This window comes from Littorina saxatilis, linkage group LG2 (assembly GCF_037325665.1).
Source record: "Littorina saxatilis isolate snail1 linkage group LG2, US_GU_Lsax_2.0, whole genome shotgun sequence".
Lineage (NCBI taxonomy): Eukaryota > Metazoa > Mollusca > Gastropoda > Littorinimorpha > Littorinidae > Littorina > Littorina saxatilis.
The window spans coordinates 1,805,508-1,825,892 of NC_090246.1; the positions used below are offsets into that span (position 1 = coordinate 1,805,508).

The 20,385-nt window shown below is 39.6% G+C and overlaps 1 protein-coding gene and 1 long non-coding RNA gene across 3 annotated transcripts in view; one reads left to right on the forward strand and one right to left on the reverse strand.

Moving 5' to 3' along the window:
- LOC138957614 (UDP-glucuronosyltransferase 2C1-like) overlaps positions 1-20,385 on the forward strand; it is an 87,918-nt gene that overhangs the window by 27,257 nt on the left and 40,276 nt on the right. The gene's annotated exons all lie outside the window — the stretch shown is intronic.
- LOC138957607 (uncharacterized) lies at positions 10,449-15,432 on the reverse strand. Its single transcript, XR_011453096.1, has 4 exons — positions 15,019-15,432; positions 14,538-14,680; positions 13,513-13,615; positions 10,449-13,006 (listed from the first exon to the last, which is right to left on the reverse strand). It is a non-coding gene; the product is annotated as an uncharacterized lncRNA (long non-coding RNA).

The following is a 20,385-nucleotide window of genomic DNA, read 5'->3' on the forward strand; positions in this document are numbered from 1 at the left end:
TTTTTCCCCCGAACGCTGTCACATATGTTCAGTGGCAGTTTGCATGTACCGCGAAACACGTGCATAATGCAGTATGCATTGATCCATTGGAAAGCATAGGGGACCGAGGTGAAGCTGTATTCGGTTTGATGCATTGCGAAACGCTATTCACTCGGTTAGGTGAACAAATATTTGATCTTCTCTGAGTGCGCCATTCCGTGCTGGTACACTACTGTGGACCGTGAGTCAAGAATTTAAAATAAGAAATCCCGTCATTGGCTCATTATACCAACCTTCGTGAATGTCTTGTCTTATTCCCGGGGAGGGGGGGTGAGAGAGAAAAAGAGAGAGGGAAGGGGGATGGATGGAGAGAGAGAGAGAGAGAGAGAGAGAGAGAGAGAGAGAGAGAGAGAGAGAGAGTATCAGAGAGAAAGAGAGCGAGAGCCTGAGAGCCAGAGAGAGAGAGAGAGAACCTGAGAGAGAGAGAGAGAGAAGTGGGATGGAGAGAGAGTAGCAGAGAGAGAGAGAGAGAGAGAGAGAGAGAGAGAGAGAGAGAGAGAGAGAGAGAGAGAGAGAGAGAGAGAGAGAGAGAGAGAGAGAGAGAGAATGAAAATGACAAATTCTTTATTAACGAGGGTAATGGCATAAGCAAACAGGTGCTTTTTTACATCCAGCCCTCGCCCATGGGAGGGTTTAATCTAATGATAATACGTTTTTAAAAATGTTGAAATATCAATGAAAGAAGTAATAAAAACAAAACGACAAACAAGCAAACGATTAACAGACTAAACAAACAAACAAAATATACAGACAAACGAATATGACATGTCAAAGGTATAATGAAAACTGTTTCAGGCAACAAAAAACGTGTGAAACTTCGAGGGAAGAAAAAATCCGTGAAACTGAGGAGTCAATGAAGCAACTACGTTGCAAGTAATAGCAATGTAGCATCGTTACATAAGTCATGTTATGAAATTAATTAGGTACATTTATCTACTGAAACGTGTAAAACGTACAAATAAGGCATCAACAATATTAACATGTTCAGGCTAAGTGAGAACGAAATGTGCCATGTATAAGGAATGAGAAATATCTGTCTTTAAAAGTCTTGGCATTGACAGAATGTTTGAGACCGCTTGGAAGTGAATTCCAAAGATTAGTCCCCGAAAAGAGTAGGCTGGACTTAAAAAGATCTATACGAGGCCGAGGAGCATACATTTTTGTCGGGTCTCTTAAATTGTGGGAAGTGAATTGAGAAGAAAGAGGTGCAGGCGCTCTTCCAATTATGAGTTTATGCATCAACACGCCTTTATTGTACATGAGTCTTGATTTAGGAGGAAGGATGTTTAAAAGTTTATAGTCTTCGTTGGAAACCGAGACTTGTAATAAAATAACTTTGATTGCTCTTTTATGTATACTAAATAAAGGTTTCAGAGTTTTTGCACTCGCACAATCCCATAGTGTTGACGCATAATCAATGATCGATTGAATGTGAGCGTTAAAGAAAAGTTGCCTGCCATGCCTGTTCAAGAAATGTTTTATTCTGGACAACAAGTAAAGCCTCTTGGAGAGTATTTTACAAACTCCTGTAACGTGATCAGTCCACGATAAATCGTTATCAAGAATAACACCTAGAACTTTGTGTTTATTAACTTCTTCAACAATGTGATTATCAATTTAGATTTTAAGTTTTGGCATTTTTGTTTGGTGGTAATAAGCATGCTTTTTGTTTTGTCTGGATTAAGAGCCATGTGGTTTAATTCGGTCCACGCTAAAAGCTCGTTAACACTTTCTTTGAATTTGTTTTGACAATACCTTCACATTTGAGTGGGAATTGTGAATAGTGGTATCATCAGCGAAGAGTTCACAGTTACTGCTAATGTGTAGGGGAAGGTCATTAATGTAAAAGAGAGAGAGAGAGAGAGAGAGAGAGAGAGAGAGAGAGAGAGAGAGAGAGAGAGAGAGAGAGAGAGAGAGAGAGAGAGAGAGAGAGAGAGAGGTGAGAGAGAGAGAGAGAGAGAGAGAGAGAGAGAGAGAGAGAGAGAGAGAGAGATTTTATGCGCATGTAAAGATGTGTGTAGGTGGAAGGAACTTGATTGTTATGGTCCGAAATGTCTACTCAAAAGTTGCGGTAGGCCTTTATCTCAATAGCCGTCTTTATTATTTTATGTGAGCTTTTAGGGGTGTACTCACCTCATCAATGAACAATAACTTTTAATGTCTTTATTACTTCCTTCCCCCATTTATACCCTCCCCCCCCCCCCCTTCTCAGTCCTGCTTGTCAGAAACTAACCTGTCCTTCTCACCGACTCTTCCGAATGGCTCACATGCCGATACACGCACAGCCTGGTGGTGACCTTACGATTACTTTTCTACTCTTGATATGTTGAAGTCACCGAGACAAACTTCGTTCTCAAATTTCTTTGTTACTTTTCTCGGGAGACATGCCAAAAAAAGTGGCAGAATGTGTACGTGACGACATTATTCGCACTACAGCGTCTTCTCGAACGCTTTTGACGTCAGAGGGGCAGGAATAGACGTCTCGGTTTGTTCAATCGGTGTCGTTTGTCTTTAATCACAGTCTTAGTCGGGGTATCTTTATGATATATCACGGGATATTTACTTCATTTCCAATTACCTTCACCCGTCAGTAAAGCATAGCTAGGCATCATAGACAACAAATGCTTTGCGCTAAATTGTTTTAATTTGATAGAATATGTTACGACGTTGTTAAGACAACATGATGTTTTAGATTGAATTTTGTACAGTTTCTGCAAACTGAAAATTAAAGAATTAACTGAAAACCTAAATCCCACGTTTTAGTAGCCTGTCTATGAAACAAAATGGTATTCGGTGAAATGAAACCAGGTTGATGTGTTTGTCCATGGCGTGTTCTCTTAGCTCGTACGTGTATTTAGCACCCTGGCCACTCAACGAAGGGTACTTATTAACACCGATCTTACATCCACCCCTGATACCTGTCTGTCTGCCAGCTATTTGGTGAAATGAAACCAGGTTGCTGCGTTGGTCCACAGAGTGTTTTCTTAAGCTCGTACGCGTATTTAACAACGTGGACACACCATCAAAGGTACCTATTATTACCTACAGGTCTTGCGGCTCACTCAGGGAAACTGAAATGGAAATTTTCGTTCCTCTATTTACCATCCGCGTCTGTGCAAACTTTCCAAAGAGCCTTATACCAATGCCTAGCAAGTAAAACCGGTAAGGTTCGCGCAAAATAAAGCGCGAGAAGTTAGTCCTGTGGCAGGGCTGGGTGGGTGGGTGGGGGTGGGGGGGGGGGGGGTGGGGGGGGGTTGAGGGGGGATCCTCTGGGGATCCGGAAGCCCCCCCTTCCTCCTAAATGGCAAATGTATCTTTTTTCTCCCAAGGAGAGACCCTATATATACCCGTTTCAAATGCATAATTTCGAAAGCAGCGGGGAGTGGGGAGGGGAGGCACCCTGGTTAGAACCTCTGACTGGCCAGCCCTTCAGTGTACTTCTGCCTCATGGTGTCTGCTAGAACCATAACCGAGTGAAGCAGAGACATGGCCAATAGTGACTGAGCTGCCTCATGGTGTCTGCTAGAACCATCACCAAGTGAAGCAGAGACATGGCCAATAGTGACTGAGCGATGGAAAACAGGTAGAACAGGAATACAATAGACATGATGGTACGCACACAATACAGCGCGAGAAGTTATTAGCCGCATGATGGCCGTGACTGTCTATGAGGAAGACAGCGTTAATGATAAGATCAATAGTGACCGTACAATAACAAGCAGGTAGAAAAACAAGACATGATGCGCACAAAATACTTTGCAAAAAATGATTAGCCCCATCGTGACTGTCTATGAAGAAGAAAGCGTTAATGATAAGATCAATAGTGACCGTACAACAACAGGCAGGTAGAAAAACAAGACATGATGCGCACAAAATACAGAGCAAGAAGTTATTATCCGCATCGTGACTGTCTATGAAGAAGAAAGCGTTAATGATACAATAATAATAATAATGTAGCTCAATAGTGATTTTACAATGAAAAGCATGTAGAAAAACAATACTTTAGGCATAATACGCACAAAACACAGCGCGGGATGTTAGCCCAACAGAGACAGAGCGCTGACGACATGATCTATGGTAGCTGCACACTGAAAAGCAGGTAGACAAAACAATAGACGTGATACGTGCAAAATACAGCGTTACAAATTAGTCCTATGGTAACTGTAAGTAAGAGAGGCAGAGCGCTGATTGCAATATTCTATGATGACTGTGCATTGAAAACCAGATAAAAAAAAATGCCCCCCCCAAAAAAACAATAGACATTATTATGATACGTGCAAACTGCAGCGTGAGAATTTTTTGGTCCAAGAGTGATTTTGAGAATCATAACTAAGAGAGGCAGAGCACTAAAGACAAGATCTTGACTTTGCAATAACAAACCCAGGTAGAACAAAATACAGTAGGCTTACAATACATGCGATGTATGTTATGACGACGAGGAATGGAGTATTGAGAGTGTACTGCGTTACCAGGCAAGTTGTTGAACTATGTCTTTGTGATGGGAAAGTGTGAACGTTGCTTGCGTTAAGCATTGAACAATCGAGACTCCTTTATTCTCAGTCTTTTGTTTCGGTAGAAGTTTTATTCAGCTGAACTTGTGACGAGATGGATACAAAAAAAAGAAAAACATCACAATATGAGTTTTCTTTGAACGGTCTAATCTTCAAGGCACAGTCCCTCTCGTGTAGACGACTCGGCCAGGCTCGTACATGGGCTCAGGGCATCCTTCCACTTGGACTCATACCAACAATCAACAGCTTGGGTGCTCTCTGTGCACAATGGGAATGGGAATTTTGGATAAATTAATTTCTGAACCGGCCCTAGTGTTAATTTGCGACATTAATTATTAAAAGAAAATCCTACTCTACCAAGGAAGCCGTCAGGATGTTGGAGGGATTGTCTTATCCAATGTACAGGCCTGGTATCCTTCTTCTTCTTCTTCTGCGTTCGATGTTGATGGCCGTGCTAAATCCTCAGACCAGTGGCTGCCAGGAAGTCCGCAGTGGGCCTGGTATCCAATGTACAGGCCTGGTATCCAATGTACAGGCCTGGTATCCAATGTACAGGCCTGGTATCCAATGTACAGGCCTGGTATCCAATGTACAGGCCTGGTATCCAATGTACAGGCCTGGGAGGATCTGAGATAGTGCGCACGCACGCTGCGGCACAGACACCTGACGCACGCACGCACGCACGCACGCACACACACACACACATACACACACACACACACACACACACACACACACACACACACAATCACACACACAATTTTACTTTATGACAATAAGTGGACGTGCGCTGTCGATTATTTCCTCCGCAATGGAACGCGCAATGCACACAAATGTATTGCCTGATTCCGTGTCTTTCAGCTGTCATGGCTTGTATTGTTCGCGTCAACAGCAATTTCATCTCGGATTATTGGTTTCCTGGATTTGACACAATCCGTTTCTGCTTGAGAAGTAAAGTAGTACATTGATTTTTTTTCTTTTTCGTAAGGGCTTTTTCTGTCAGCAAAAATAGGAAACATCATTCAAACACCATTCAAAATAGATGGGCACCTGTCTATTTTCCGTCATTTGTTCAGGGTGTTCGCTATATTTTCTCTTAGCTGAAAGGCAAATTTCTGTGTGTGTGTTTTAAACAGATAATAAAGTGTTCGTTCTTGTTTTCTTTTTCTTGTTCTTCTATTGATTTCTAACCGTTCAGCTCCAGGACAACACGTTCCTCTTTAAAACGGTCAGAGCTAACCATGGTCTATGCTGGAACTAAGGGAGGTTACTTGCCGACGATGTCTCTGACGGTCTGCACAATTATGTCGCTGCTGTTGGTTGAATGACATTTCAGTCTCACTCAAGATAAAATCGGTTGAAATATTTTTCCACTTTTAATACCCACAAACATTCATAAAGACACAACACAAACTTTTTTGTGTGTATCTGCAGACGAAAAATACCTGCAGTCGTGAATTAATTGTAATAAGTCTGGAATAATAATCCTTCAGATACCATCCTTGTTGAGAACGATTATTTTGGAGATTTGATTTCCACATTGTAAAACAAGTTATTTTATATTTTATTTTTTCAACGAAACTAGTTTATGTGTATGTATTGATGGAACAACCTGCATTCCTCTCTTCATTGTTTTTGTATTTTTTAGTATTTTTGTATTTTTGTAATTAATTAGAAATAAAATTTGACTTGACTTGACGCATCATTTCTTTTTTTGGTTTGGCTACGTGACGTTTGAAGAAATAATAACGTTTGTTTGCATTCCTTCTGTCCTGTGCCGAGGTGACGGTGCTAACATTTTGGCCGAGGTTCTGTCAGTAGGTATATCACACATTTTTGTTTTGGAATAAGTGATAACGTTTGTTTGCATTCCTTCTGTCCTGTGCCGAGGTGACGGTGCTAACATTTTGCCCGATGTCACGCTGGCCTTGTACTCAATTAGTACTCTCCTCGGATGCGTGTACCTGTAATGCTGTCTATCCTTGGCATTCGATGTCATTAATCCAACAAATAAGCCCACAAATTTGTGGGGCACATTTCCAGTTTGTGGACCACAAAAATAAGCCCACAAATTTGTGGGACACATTTCCAGTTTGTGGACCACAAAATGAAGGCCAAAACAAAATGTGGGGCACAAAATGTGCGCCATAAAAATAAAGGCAAATAAAAGTAGCCCTTAAATAAAATATGAAGCAAGTTTTTGTGGACCATAAAATTCGATTGATCACTTTCCCGAGAAGTCGGTTTTAAGACACAATAAAACGCTCTTCCTTAGTGGAGTACATGAATAGTATTGATGACAAAAAACATGGCGGCCGTCGTGACTGATATTATTGAAAACAATCTAATATTTGGCAGTTCAACACGTCCACCAGAGAAATATACCGACAAAGAAGTTGAAACACCGACTGCCCTTCTGAAAGAATTCAATCGGGATGTGAATGATACAGCTGATTTTGGACACGGTCTGCCTTGAATGGGGAGGTTGGCGATGAATCGCACTGTTCTACACTACTCTCACTGATTTTCAATCATCGGTTTGGATCAACAAGCAGGTAAGTTATTGTTTTTAAAATCCAAGACATGACCATAGCAAACGTGGCCTTTGTAGAACTGAGCAAGATTCATCTGTTGTGTATGTGTGTGTTAATGAGTAACTGGATGTGACTGTGAGTGTGAGTCACAGAGTGTGTGCTTGTTCTGTTCTTTTTTTTTACTCAAGTTTAGAAAATGCTTGATCTTTAATCTGTATGCACATAATCAAATGCTGCTGTATCAGTGTATGAACTATGGTTGTAAAAGAATAAACAAAACAATTACTGAATTAGTGAGTGATTTTGCTCTGAATCGTCTGATAGTGAAGTTGAAATAGTACTTATTTCATTTTCAAGACATGTTAATAGTTATGATAATATTGTTATGGTTGTTTTCAGGCCTCCCGAGAAACCAGAGATGATGTGCATCATTCATACAGCTCCTGTCTTCCAGTTCCAACAGTTTACCTTTAAACATGGATGCATACATGTACTGGAGAGATATCAGGATGACTTGGCGTGGTGCTTTACATTACAGACTACTCCTGAAGAGTAAGTTACACATTTCTTTACCACTTACAGCTTTTGCTTGTCAAATCTGTATGGTAAAATATATGTAACATTGGGTATTGGTGATGGTTGTCTGAAGCTATAAACATGTACTGATGTAGATCATTCAGCAGTCTTTTGTTCTTTGTAAATTGAATAACAAGTACTTTGTAGATGAAATTATTCATACATGTATTTGAAGATGCATAGTAATACTGTGCATGGTAATTGGTATGATGTACTTTATATACATAATGGTACAAATATCTTTATTTTCTCTCTCCTTCCCATCTTAAAGTTTGTTGCAACCCTATACTCATAAAGTGCATTATACTGTTTGTATGAACATTGAACTATTGTGATGCAAGAAAGTAAAACATGAAATAGTTAGAATGAAAGATTTACTCATTACTGGAATTATTTTAAATACAGTCAGTCCTTTCCTTGGTTCACAATCACAGATCTGGCAAGTTGTTTTTTTATAGTTTTTTTTTTTTACATGGAATAAGAGTTACAATGTAAATTGTAATACCGCCTGTGTACTTGGATACCTACTTCTACATCCAACACCCTGACTGCCCCTGCGCAGAGTTAGAATTTTCTGAATGAATTCACATCACATTTCTCAACAAAACTGTAAGGTGTCAACGCTAAATAGGGAATGTGTGTGGGATGAAGGCTCATGCTGAATTTAAAAAAATAGTAACTTTCCATCACATTCCAGAAAAGCCGCTCACATCAGCAGCATAACAAGATATCATGTCGTTAGAAAGCTTCTTGTGAGGAAGTCTTTTTAATTTTAAGATGAAAGATTATCTTTTTAATTTTAATGATGAAAGTATATATCTATTATATCCATGAAATAAATGGTTTTCACAGGAAGAAATGATGGCACCTGTAATATTACAGAATAAGGTTTACAGTTTAGTTCATAGTTGTCACTGTCAGTATCACCCCCACCATTCTCCATCCCACTGATCTTGTGAAGAACAAGTATTACCTCCTACCTACCTTCCCGCACCCCACACCCTCATCTCGATACCAAAAACATATCCCCATCAGTGCACAGCAAAGTCTGGATGTGCTCAGTAATACATTTTCTGTATTTTCCAGGAAGTGAGGTACCGAGATATGACGTGCAGGCAGCTTGCAGAGTAGTGCCTGGCTTTGCTGAGGATGATGATCAGATTCAGTCCATTATGTGCTGACGGAGCTACCAGAACTGCTTTAATATAGTCCATCTGAATATGCTGACACTTACAGAGGTTTTCTGTTGCCTTTGTGGTGAAATGAACATGTAACACATTAACAATAACATTCTACACAAATAATGTGTGGTGCGATGTGGATCAAAGGGTACATTTTGACTTATAAATGTAAGTTGTCAATTCAACTAAATACAGGTAGTGTTTGGTATGCAGATATTTTCTTACAGCAAACAGCGGTTTGTTTGTTTTTACTACATAAAGTGATATTATCTTAGACTTTTATGTTGTTTGAGTGCTTTAAGTTAAGTTGTTCACAGGCAGTATTTTACACACAGGCTTAGCTTTGGGAGATGTGTGTGTATGTTTCGGTCAATGCGTGTTCAAGTATAGACTTTGTTTGCAATATTAGAATTTAGATCTTTTAACTGCATTATGCACATGAAATGTGTTAACCCATGAATTTTTCTTCCTTTGAATCCTAGTCAGTACTTTATCTTGTTTAAGATTTTCATTGATTCTGTTTTTGGGTCGTTCTGGTGCATCCTGGATGGTTCAATTCATTCTTATGTTGTGCTGAAATGTTGCTTTTGTAATACAGTTTGCCAAGATTGTGTCTTTCACTTGGATGTGGTGAACTTATTTTTTAAAGGCCTGCTCTGCCTCATTAAAACACTTCACCTCACTGTGTCAGACCTTCATCAGGCTTTTTGCATGGGATAAGAAAATCCTTCCACTTGGTCACATAGCTAAAGTCAGCACCCTGACTTCTTAGTGTGGTGATGTCTTTTCTTATTAATTTATTTCCCCCAAAAGGTATAAGAGTTTTAAACAAAATTATGTCTTACAGCTACAGTGGAACCCCCCTTTTAAGACCTCCAAAAATCTGAGAAAATCAGGTCTTAAAAAGGAGGGGGTCTTAAAATGGAGGTAAAATTTAAAATTTACAGAGGTTATGAACAGAAAGTCTTAGAAAACAAGGTCTTAAAATGGAGGGGGTCTTAAAAGGGGGGTTCCACTGTATGACTATTGGGGATTATGTGTTTGTAAAGATAGAGCTGAGAATCCTACACCGAATTCTGTGCATAGAAGGCGGCCTGAATCTTGACCCACACTGCTGGCATGACCTTCATAGCTGCATTCAACGCTTTACTTTTACCCTGGTAACTTTACGGTTGCTCTCTCTGGATTGAGCATTTTTTATTTCAACCAAGGGGAAAAATTAAATGCCTCTGTAGAGATTCGAACCTAGGACCTAGATTTTCAGGCAGATGTCCTAACCACTACGGTAGTTTTTTTTATTGTAAGATGGATATATATATGTCTAGCGGATGCAGCTACATGTACAAATGTGCCAAATTAGAACTTGCATTCTCAGCCTATAATCTTTGGCCATTCATGCGAGTCGAGTACTAAATATTGTGAATGCATGTGAGACTGCCTTGTTTTACTTTTGTGAAATGTGTGAACTCACTTTGTTTACATCTTTGTGTTAATAAATGCAGTTTATCAGTTACCTCTGTTTGTTTCTTCTGCAAGTATGTCAAATTGCCCACACACACCCTCATGCGCACACACACACACACAAAATCAGATCTCAAGTGTAAGTATTCTTTTTGCAGTTTTATTTTAATGCCCATAATCAGTCAAACAAATATATCATCACACTTCGTCACTTGCACCTAAGCTTAAAAGTAGCAGTCCTGCATACATATGTAATGTGTAAATGTTTCAGGTCACCATCTGTCCTGGCTTGAACATGCAATAAGAACACCTCTACACAAACACATGTACAGTCAACCGGCTAGCTGCTTCCCTGAAAGGCATATTTTTCTATGAATTAATCGATTTTCCGCAGACAGCAGCCAGGTAGTGGATCTTTAGTATATGTCCAAGCAGACGGTTGATCTTAGTACAACACATCAAGGAAATATTTTTTAAAAACAGATCCAACATCTAATCTTCCAAAGTTCATAATCAATAAAGAAGAAAGGTATGTTACTGGAACCCTTTATTTATGATTTAAGGCAATGTGCGGCAGTAAAATTACCAAACTTAAACTTGAAGAATACAGTCAAGGAATAACTTAGTTTTCTGGGTAGTTATTGAAGTGACTTATTAAAATGAATGAAAACATTGTGGATGGATATTGACGGCTGTTGCGATGAAAACTGGCATTTACAGCGTCAAATGGGATTTCTAGAAAACGGCTTTACAGCAACATCATACATCAGAAATTCATAATATTTGGCACAAGGATACACATGTATTATATCTACAATCATATAGAACGTGTTTGTTTTTTTAAACAACTACAGTTGAATTTAAATTAATTATTGTAATGAATCTTTCTTTCTTTATTTGGTGTTTAACGTCGTTTTCAACCATTCAAGGTTATATCGCGACGGGGAAAGGGGGGAGATGGGATAGGGGAAAGGGGGGGAGATGGGATAGAGCCACTTGTTAATTGTTTCTTGTTCACAAAAGCACCAATCAAAAAATTGCTCCAGGGGCTTGCAACGTAGTACAATATATGACCTTACTGGGAGAATGCAAGTTTCCAGTACAAAAAACTTAACATTTCTTACATACTGCTTGACTAAAATCTTTACAAACATTGACTATATTCTATACAAGAAACACTTAACAAGGGTAAAAGGAGAAACAGAACCGTTAGTCGCCTCTTACGACATGCTGGGTAGCATCAGGTAAATTCTTTCTCGTCCCAACCAATATGGGACTCCCCCTAACCCGCGGGGGGTATTGTAATGAATATGCAGTGAGAAATTCGTTCATTCTTATGACAAAAGATATCAAAATTCAACTGTAGTCTGTTGTAAAAAAATCGTTCTATATGATTGTTGATACGATACATGTGCATCTTTGTGCCAAATATTAGGAATTTCTGATGTATTATGTCGCTGTTAAACTGTTTCCTAGAAATCCAATGTAACGACTGTTTCCATAGCAACGGCACTCTATGTCGATCAGTATTCACAATCCTCCGAAAGCGGCGTATGGCTGCCTAAATGGCGGGGTAAAAACGGTCATACAGGTAAAAATCCACTCGTACAAAAACATGAGTGTACGTGGGAGTTTCAGCCCACAAACACAGAAGAAGAAGAAGAAGAAGTATTCACAATTGTTCTATTTATTTTTATGTCACTTCCCAGAAAACCAGGTTATTCCATGTATTCTCCAAATTCAATTTTACTGCCGCACATTTCCTTAACAAAATGTAAGATTTACTGTACTTTGACCGAGCAATTTTTGTAAGTGGACAGGCCTTGGTTTTATTTCGGTGGCATAATTCAATGCGCTTCGTCAAAATGTCTTGAACTGAAACCAAAAGCAGATGCAAGACTTATGGTCAGTTGGAGTTGTCTCCCGTACTCCTAACTTTAATGTGCTGCAGACAGGTGTGCCCAAACAGCCCATATCACAAACGGTTTGGAATTCCCGAAAACACAAGATCCGCACTGCACAACTTCAGTGCACAAATACGCGAGAGTGCTCGGTCGCTTTTTGAAAATGTGTATCTTGAGAGAAAAATATAGAATAGTGCGCTGTCCGAAGGAATAGAGTTCTTATAGGACAATGACAGCGCTCAGTTCAAAACGATAGGACATGATCACATCTGACCGCCATGCGGCTATGTGAATCAGACATCTGAGCCTTTCAATCCGTCTATGTCGGACGCCTGACGACATCCCCAAGGCTTTTAAATGAAATAAGACCATACGGGCACTAATAGTTGCATACCAAAAATGAACTGCCTCAAGGCTCTCTATGCAGAGTGGTATCTTTTTAAAGAATACATTCAGGTACAGCTTCTTCGAAAGAAAAAATAAATTCACCGCAACCACCAAAACATCTACCTCACTACAGAAAGCAGCCAAAGTGTTGATTTTTGGTCTGTGACCAAGTGGAGGGATGGTCTTATCCCATGTTAAAGGTGAGGACAACTTTTTAAATGAGGCGTAGTGGGCCTTTAAAACATTGACACAAATTTACAATAGCAACAAGTTGTAAAGCTCAGTACAACCAATACTGAGTGGACATTTACTGCCGCTGTTGCTGTAGTTTCCCCATCGATCACAGCTGGACCTGGATAGCACTGCTTTTCATCCACATTCACTGGCCAGGTCTTCGTCATCTTCTGTCCCTACTGACAAATGAATGACAAAGGAACTGATCTTAAATTCAAACACAATGACAAGAACAAGTTTTAAGTATGAGTAAGGAGTAAATTGTGTTTGTAACTGACACACACACACACACTAAACCCACATAAATGCCAAGAGCGTAAACATTCTAATTCCCTGATAGACAAGTTCCAATGCCTACTTTTTAATATGAAATATAGAAGACACATTCCCTGTCAGCGCTTGCTATCAAATTCAAAAAGCAAAGCAAAGGTCTGTAAAATCAATCTGCAGGGCTAGAAAAATCTGCAGGTATTATTACTATTAATGTCTGGCAGCTCTCCTGACTGGCCAGGGAAAATCAAACACACACACACACACACACACACACACACACACACACACACACACACACACAAACACACTTCGGTTCTCACACACAAACACACACCAACAGTCAGAATGTAACCAGAACTTGAGACTGAGAGGGAGGATAAAACACAATATGATCATGTAGCAGAACTCTTACCTGAATTGCCATTAGCATGAAATATTTCCCATTTGAGTCTTGACAGCCTCCCGATCATGAAGGAATCAATCTGCTTCTTCCACTGTGCCGGATCGATGCCAACCTGTAATATATAATATTGGCTGAAGTAACATTCCTCTGAGCAACAAATTTAAAACAGTTAGTTGACAGGACAAGTAGTACTAGGAGCTACATGCAGTATGATATTTAGCTATGTGGAGGAACAACAAACACACTGTCCACAGAACCAGATGAATTTACACACTGCACCCTCCCCCATAAAACAACAACAACAAAAAACGACAACAGACGACCAAACCAACATTAACGCTTGATTCTTATGATACTGTGGACAGTGGCATTGATATCTTTCTAGAATATAACATTTTATAAGTCCTTTTACATTTAGTGAAGTTTTGACTGAATCAGTGAACTGAATCTGTTCACATAGACTGATAGAGTGACAGACATACAATGTAGACAAGTTGATGTGTGCATATATATATACATGCATATTACATAACATGTATATATATATATATGTATGTATAACATGTATGCATGTGTGTAGAGCACAAAGGAAAAAAATAATAGAACTTGACACACAGTTTCACTGAGAATGAGATATATCCTGACAGTGAGTGAGTGAGTGACTGTTTACAGCAATACATTGTACTTTATTAAACTTAAAGGTACACACTGAAAGTCATGCGCTTCTAGTATTAAAAATGATTCTAATACTGGAGGAACTGCATGATCATCTTACTGGTGAAATAAAGCTAAGAGGTTCGAGCAGTTCTGTGGTTTGGACTCTTAGGTGTTCATTATTTTATTATTATCCCTGAACATGAATTATAAAAATAAAATGAAAACACTCTTCCAGTCTTGCTCACAGTCACACACACACCTCCATATGAGTTATTCTGACCAGAACTTGAGAATGTAAGGGAGGGGAAGGAAAAAACACACTGTACATCATAACACTGACAGTTGTACATAATAAAACCTCTTCGCCTTACTCTTACCTGATTTGCGGCAGTGGCATCAAATATTTTACTTCTGTCAGTGACAGCCTCAAGATCATGCAGCAATCGGTTGGCTTTTTCAGCTGAGAGGAGACCTTGAAGTTGAACATACTAGCTCTAGCTCTCTTCTGATTGATGCCAACCTGCAAGTAAAATAATTGGGAACGGCCGATCAGAAGGTTACCTATTTGAGTATTTCAAGTTAGACTCAATCTTTAAAAACAAAAAGAATTTATAAAATATTATGATCATGCACCTTGAAAAGAGGTTGCAAAAACGTGGTAGTGATAATCTTCTTCTTCAAATTAATGAGAAAATCCCTGTACAGGGCAACTACGTGTTGGTTCAGTGAACGATACCTTGCGCCTGTGGACTGACACAGTCACAGTGACAGTGACTCGAGTGAGTCGAAATGACACCTGTTGCAACACATACTACCATAAACCCACTCTCAGTTATGAAACGAAACATGGAAACTTACCTCTGGTTAATATGCAAAGGTTCGCCCGTCCCAATTCTCTCGCATTAGCAAACACCATTGCCATTGGAGATTCTGTCCAAACAGATCGCCTTCGACCGCCATTAACTAAAAACCGAAACGCAGTAGGTCTGAAAACCACGCTCAACGTCCAAAATAAGGAGGAAAAAAAAGAGCCCAAAACATTTTTTTGGCCAAAAACACTGTTTAAGCCCCACAAATATTTGTCCTTATTTTTTATGAAGCTTAATTTGTGCCCCTTATTTTATGCTCCACAAATACAGTTTGTGGCCCACAAAACCAAAATGTGCCCCACAAAAATAAGCCCAAAAATTTGTGAGGCACATTTCGCGTTTGTGGCCCACAAAAATAAGCCCAAAACGTGTGGGATTACTGACATCGAATGCCAAGGATAGCTGTCAGTATCCAGTCCTACTTTCCACCCTTTCAACCTGCGGGCTTCGGAGCCATTTTGAACAGAGTCCTCTGTCCATGTCCATAGACAAGCGTGGGCCTATAAAATTCAGCCCCACACAGGCACAGGTTTGTTGTTGCGAAAGAAAATAATTCACCGTTTAACATCTGCCATCAGGTGGTTTCATTTACCTGGCTAGATATATGACAATGCGTGTGCCTTGATACTTTATTCAACAAGCGCAATTTTGTTGTTGTTGTTGTTGTTGTTGGTGGTGGTGGTGTTGTCGTCGTCGTTTTAGAAGTTGTTGTCGTCGGTGGTGGTGGTGGTCGTGGTGGAGTTGTGGTGCTGCTTCTGCTGTTGTTGTCGTTGTCCTCGTCGTTTTGAGTAGTTGTTGTCGTTGTTGGTGGTGGAGGTGGTGGTGCTGCTTTTGCTGTTGTTGTCGTCGTCATCGTCGTCGTTGTTGTTGTTGAAACCCTTACTTTCAGGTGATAATTATGACATTGGGTATAACAGGCAGAATTCCCGTACCTGTGTCACTTTCACAGGTGCTTGCTCTAGAAGCTGCTATTGAGGTCTAACGAATGACGTCTCACAACGTGCGTGGTCGTCCTTAGCGGTCAAGAAAGCCGCCGCGATCATTGCGCAGACGACACTTCTTGACCGCTAATATTTTTGGTGCGCATCACGTGCTCCACATAAATCGGCCGGAAACGAAGCAATTGGGAAACCTGGATAGAGAGGAAATTGATTTGGCAGAAAGTTTTCACCACTCCGTGTAAAAGTTAGGTAGGGGAAGGGCTCCTAATATGGACCGGCTCCTAATATGGACCACCTCCTGTTCTGACAAACTAACGGCGCTAGAGCGCTCAAAAAAGTTTTATTCGCTGTATTCACCCTCTCTGGATAACTTGCACATGTCAAAACAGTTGCAGAAACAGAAATCTCAAAACCGTTAGGCTTTTTCTCTTTTTTTCATTTTTGGCAGCGTTCACTCTAAATTTGCCGCCTAAAACGGACTCGTTTCTGTCCACAGCCAAAGCTTTTATCACACACAAATTGCTATATATGACAGCTAAAACCGTATTTGTTACATTTTAGCAGTGTTGACCCCGAGTTTCTTCTGCAAACAAAAAATAATAGCAAAATCTCAAAGTATGTGCGAGTCCCCTAATATGGACCACCTTCAACAAATCGAAGAAAATAAAAGCTAAAGGCTATTTTCATTAATTCATTAAGAAGCTTGCTGGAAATAACCTATAACTAGCCCTCAAGATTTAAAAAAAATGCAACAAAAAGTCTTCTTTTCGTGGAAGTTGATAATTTCACTTATTTTCACTCTGTTTTTGATAAGCTTCTTTAGTTTCCTGGTGTGCTTCAAATAATGCTCTCATCAACCCGAAACAGATAAATCTAGAGCATATTTTAATTAGGCTGACTTGTACACTAAGTTGTATCATGTTATTTTGAAATATAGGGGGCTTTTTACAGTGATTCGTGAAGGCCGCTTCACTGGTCCATATTAGGCGCCCAGGCTCCTAATATGGACCCTTTGTGATTTTTTCTGTATTTAATTTTTGCTGAATGTCTATCAAAGCTATTTCACTCTAATTAGGCCTAACGGTTAACCTAAGAGAGAAGGACTACCAAACACAAAATGAAACTTCTTCGCAAGAAAACAAGCTAGTTATCAGCATGAAACAAAAAGTGGGGAAAAACCGGTTTAGTCGTCACGGTTCCGCGGTATAAACGGACAATATCAGTACGCATCAGAGGATTTCGTCTTTTGTTTCTCAGTTGTTACATTTAGTTAAGTTTTGACTAAATGTTTTAACATAGAGGGGGGAATCGAGACGAGGGTCGTGGTGTATGTGTGTGTGTCTGTCTGTCTGTCTGTGTGTGTGTGTAGAGCGATTCAGACTAAACTACTGGACCGATCTTTATGAAATTTGACATGAGAGTTCCTGGGTATGATATCCTCAGACGTTTTTTTCATTTTTTTGATAAATGTCTTTGATGACGTCATATCCGGCTTTTCGTGAAAGTTGAGGCGGCACTGTCACGCTCTCATTTTTCAACCAAATTGGTTGAAATTTTGGTCAAGTAATCTCCGACGAAGCCCGGACTTCGGTATTGCATTTCAGGGTGGTGGCTTAAAAATTAATTAATGACTTTGGTCATTAAAAATCTGAAAATTGTAAAAAAATTATTGTTTTTATAAAACGATCCAAATTTACGTTCATCTTATTTTCCATCATTTTCTGATTCCAAAAACATATAAATATGTTATATTTGGATTAAAAACAAGCTCTGAAAATTAAAAATATAACAATTATGATCAAAATTAAATTTTCGAAATCAATTTAAAAACACTTTCATCTTATTCCTTGTCGGTTCCTGATTCCAAAAACATATAGATATGATATGTTTGGATTGAAAACACGCTCAGAAAGTTAAAACGAAGAGAGGTACAGAAAAGCGTGCTATCCTTCTCAGCGCAACTACTACCCCGCTCTTCTTGTCAATTTCACTGCCTTTGCCATGAGCGGTGGACTGACGATGCTACGAGTATACGGTCTTGCTGCGTTGCATTGCGTTCAGTTTCATTCTGTGAGTTCGACAGCTACTTGACTAAATGTTGTATTTTCGCCTTACGCGACTTGTTTTTTTTGTGTCTGTTGACGTGGTATTTGGTAGAATGATGCGACAATGTCGGTTGCCATGTTACCGCGATGAAGCGAATACAAAACATAGGATAATGTCTGTGGAGTGCAACTCCTGAAAAGTTGTTATGATAATCGTCAGAAGGACAAAATATATTTCTCAGTGTTGCCTTCAAGTGGGGAACAGTCCTACCTGCTCGGATTTCTGGACAACAGAGACCGAAAACAGTTTGCCCTCTTCTCTCTACATGTATAGCACATTCGCAGATCGCCGAAAAGTCTGACTTAGAGAGTTTGTTGTTATTTTAACTGATTTGCTCCCAGCCCCCCCTCTTTCTCTGTCTCTGTGTGTGTGTGTGTGTGTGTGTGTGTTTCTCTCTCTCTCTCTCAATCTCTCTCTCTATATATCTCTCTCTCTGTCGGTCTCTCCCTCTCTCTGTCTGTCTGTCTGTCTGTCAGTGTCTGTCTGTCTGTCTCTGTCTGTCTCTGTCTGTCTCTGTCTCTCTCTCTGTGTGGCTGTCTCTCTCTCTCTCTCTCTCTGGCTGTCTCTCTCTCTCAAACTCTCTGTCTCTGTCTGTCTCTGTCTGTGTCTGTCTGTCTCTCTCTCTCTCTCTCTCTGGCTGTCTCTCTCTCTCTCTCTCTCTCTGGCTGTCTCTCTCTCTCTCTCTCTGTCTCTCTCTCTGTCTCTCTCTCTCTTTCTCTCTCTCGCTCTCTCTCTCGAGTTACCTGCCCCTGGCAACCAGCGAGCAGCATCAACTTCGAGCTCCCAAAACTTTATCATTTTTACGTGTGTGTGGAACGCCAACATCGTCTAAAATGTGTGTACCAGTGGCTTTAGAGTCTGTGCTTCGAACCCTGACAGAAAAATGCCATCTTTCCACCTGGGACATTCATAGCAAAGGAGAATGTACAACACTCAGTGTAAGGTGGAACAGCTCAGCATGTTCTCTTTAAATAAATATGTTGTCTGACATCATTTTACAATGCAATAATACTTATCTCATAGTAAAAAAAATGACACCATCTCAATGAAATATCATCACAGACGCCCACTAGAGCGTAAGACTCCCCAGTGTAAATCAGATTTGTACAAGTCATCTTTTATTCCTTCTGCAACTAGTCTCTGGAATAAGTTGCCTGAAAATATACAACAATGTGATTCTGTTGGTCTGTTCAAGCGACATTTCACAGCTTTTGATATTTCAATTCCACCATATTACTATTCCCCAAATCGCAAAACTGAAGTTTTGCATTGACTTGGAATGAGTGATTTACAATATGATATGTTTAATCGCCACCTAGTAAACAACCCGGAATGTTCTTGTGGTTATTTTGCTGAAACTGTTCTTCACTATTTGTTATCATGTCCCCTGTTTAATGATGCAAGAACCGCAACAATCGGTACATTAGCTCCAGAATTTGTTAATATTGACACACTCCTGACAGGTGATTCAAACATTTCCATATTTGAAAATAGTGCTATTTTTGTTGTTGTCCAAAGCTATATTGAGAAATCAAACCGCTTTGAGACACCTTAATTCGATGTTGTTGGCGTTTTTTCTTTAAATATATTACTTGGGGCCCATCTACTTTTTGATATTTTGTTGTGTCTTTCGTTCTCGTTTTGTATTTGTTTTCGTTTTCGGTATTGACACAGATTGTGTTCGATAATTCAAACTAAGTTTTCCTTGTTGTTTTTCTCCTTTTTTTTTCCTTTTTTTTCTCTCTTTTTTCAAAAAATGTGTCGCATTGATCATATTCCGCCATGAAATTTCAGGCATGTTTATGTGAGCACTTATCATAAGTTTTAAACTTGTTGTGCTCCTTCTTAATGATGTTGTTATATTATCATGTGTCTGTTTACGAATAAAATACTGTTTAATACCAAATATCAAAGGCGGTACTGTTTGCAGATACTTTTGAGTAGGGTCTACCACTTTAATTTGTGACGTGTAAGGTTTGATTGCTCTGACTCGTGTTGGTATTTTTCACAATTTCACTTCCCTTTCAATTCACCCTTTTCACCTCGACTGAACTAACAAGTACTCGTATGAACTGAACACGTGAAGGTCCGGTTTTATTATGACAAATTAAACCTACTTAACTTGTTTTCCTTATTTCATTGTAATAGTTTTCAAAGAACCTTGTCAGTGACGCTAGAGATAAATAGTGAATTTCAGCCGCGATCGGGTGGCAATACTACTACATGTACTTAAAGCGCCTCAAAAGTTTCTTTGTTGCTATCTTGATTTCTACATTGACATCATCACTGAAGTGAAACAGAAATACAGA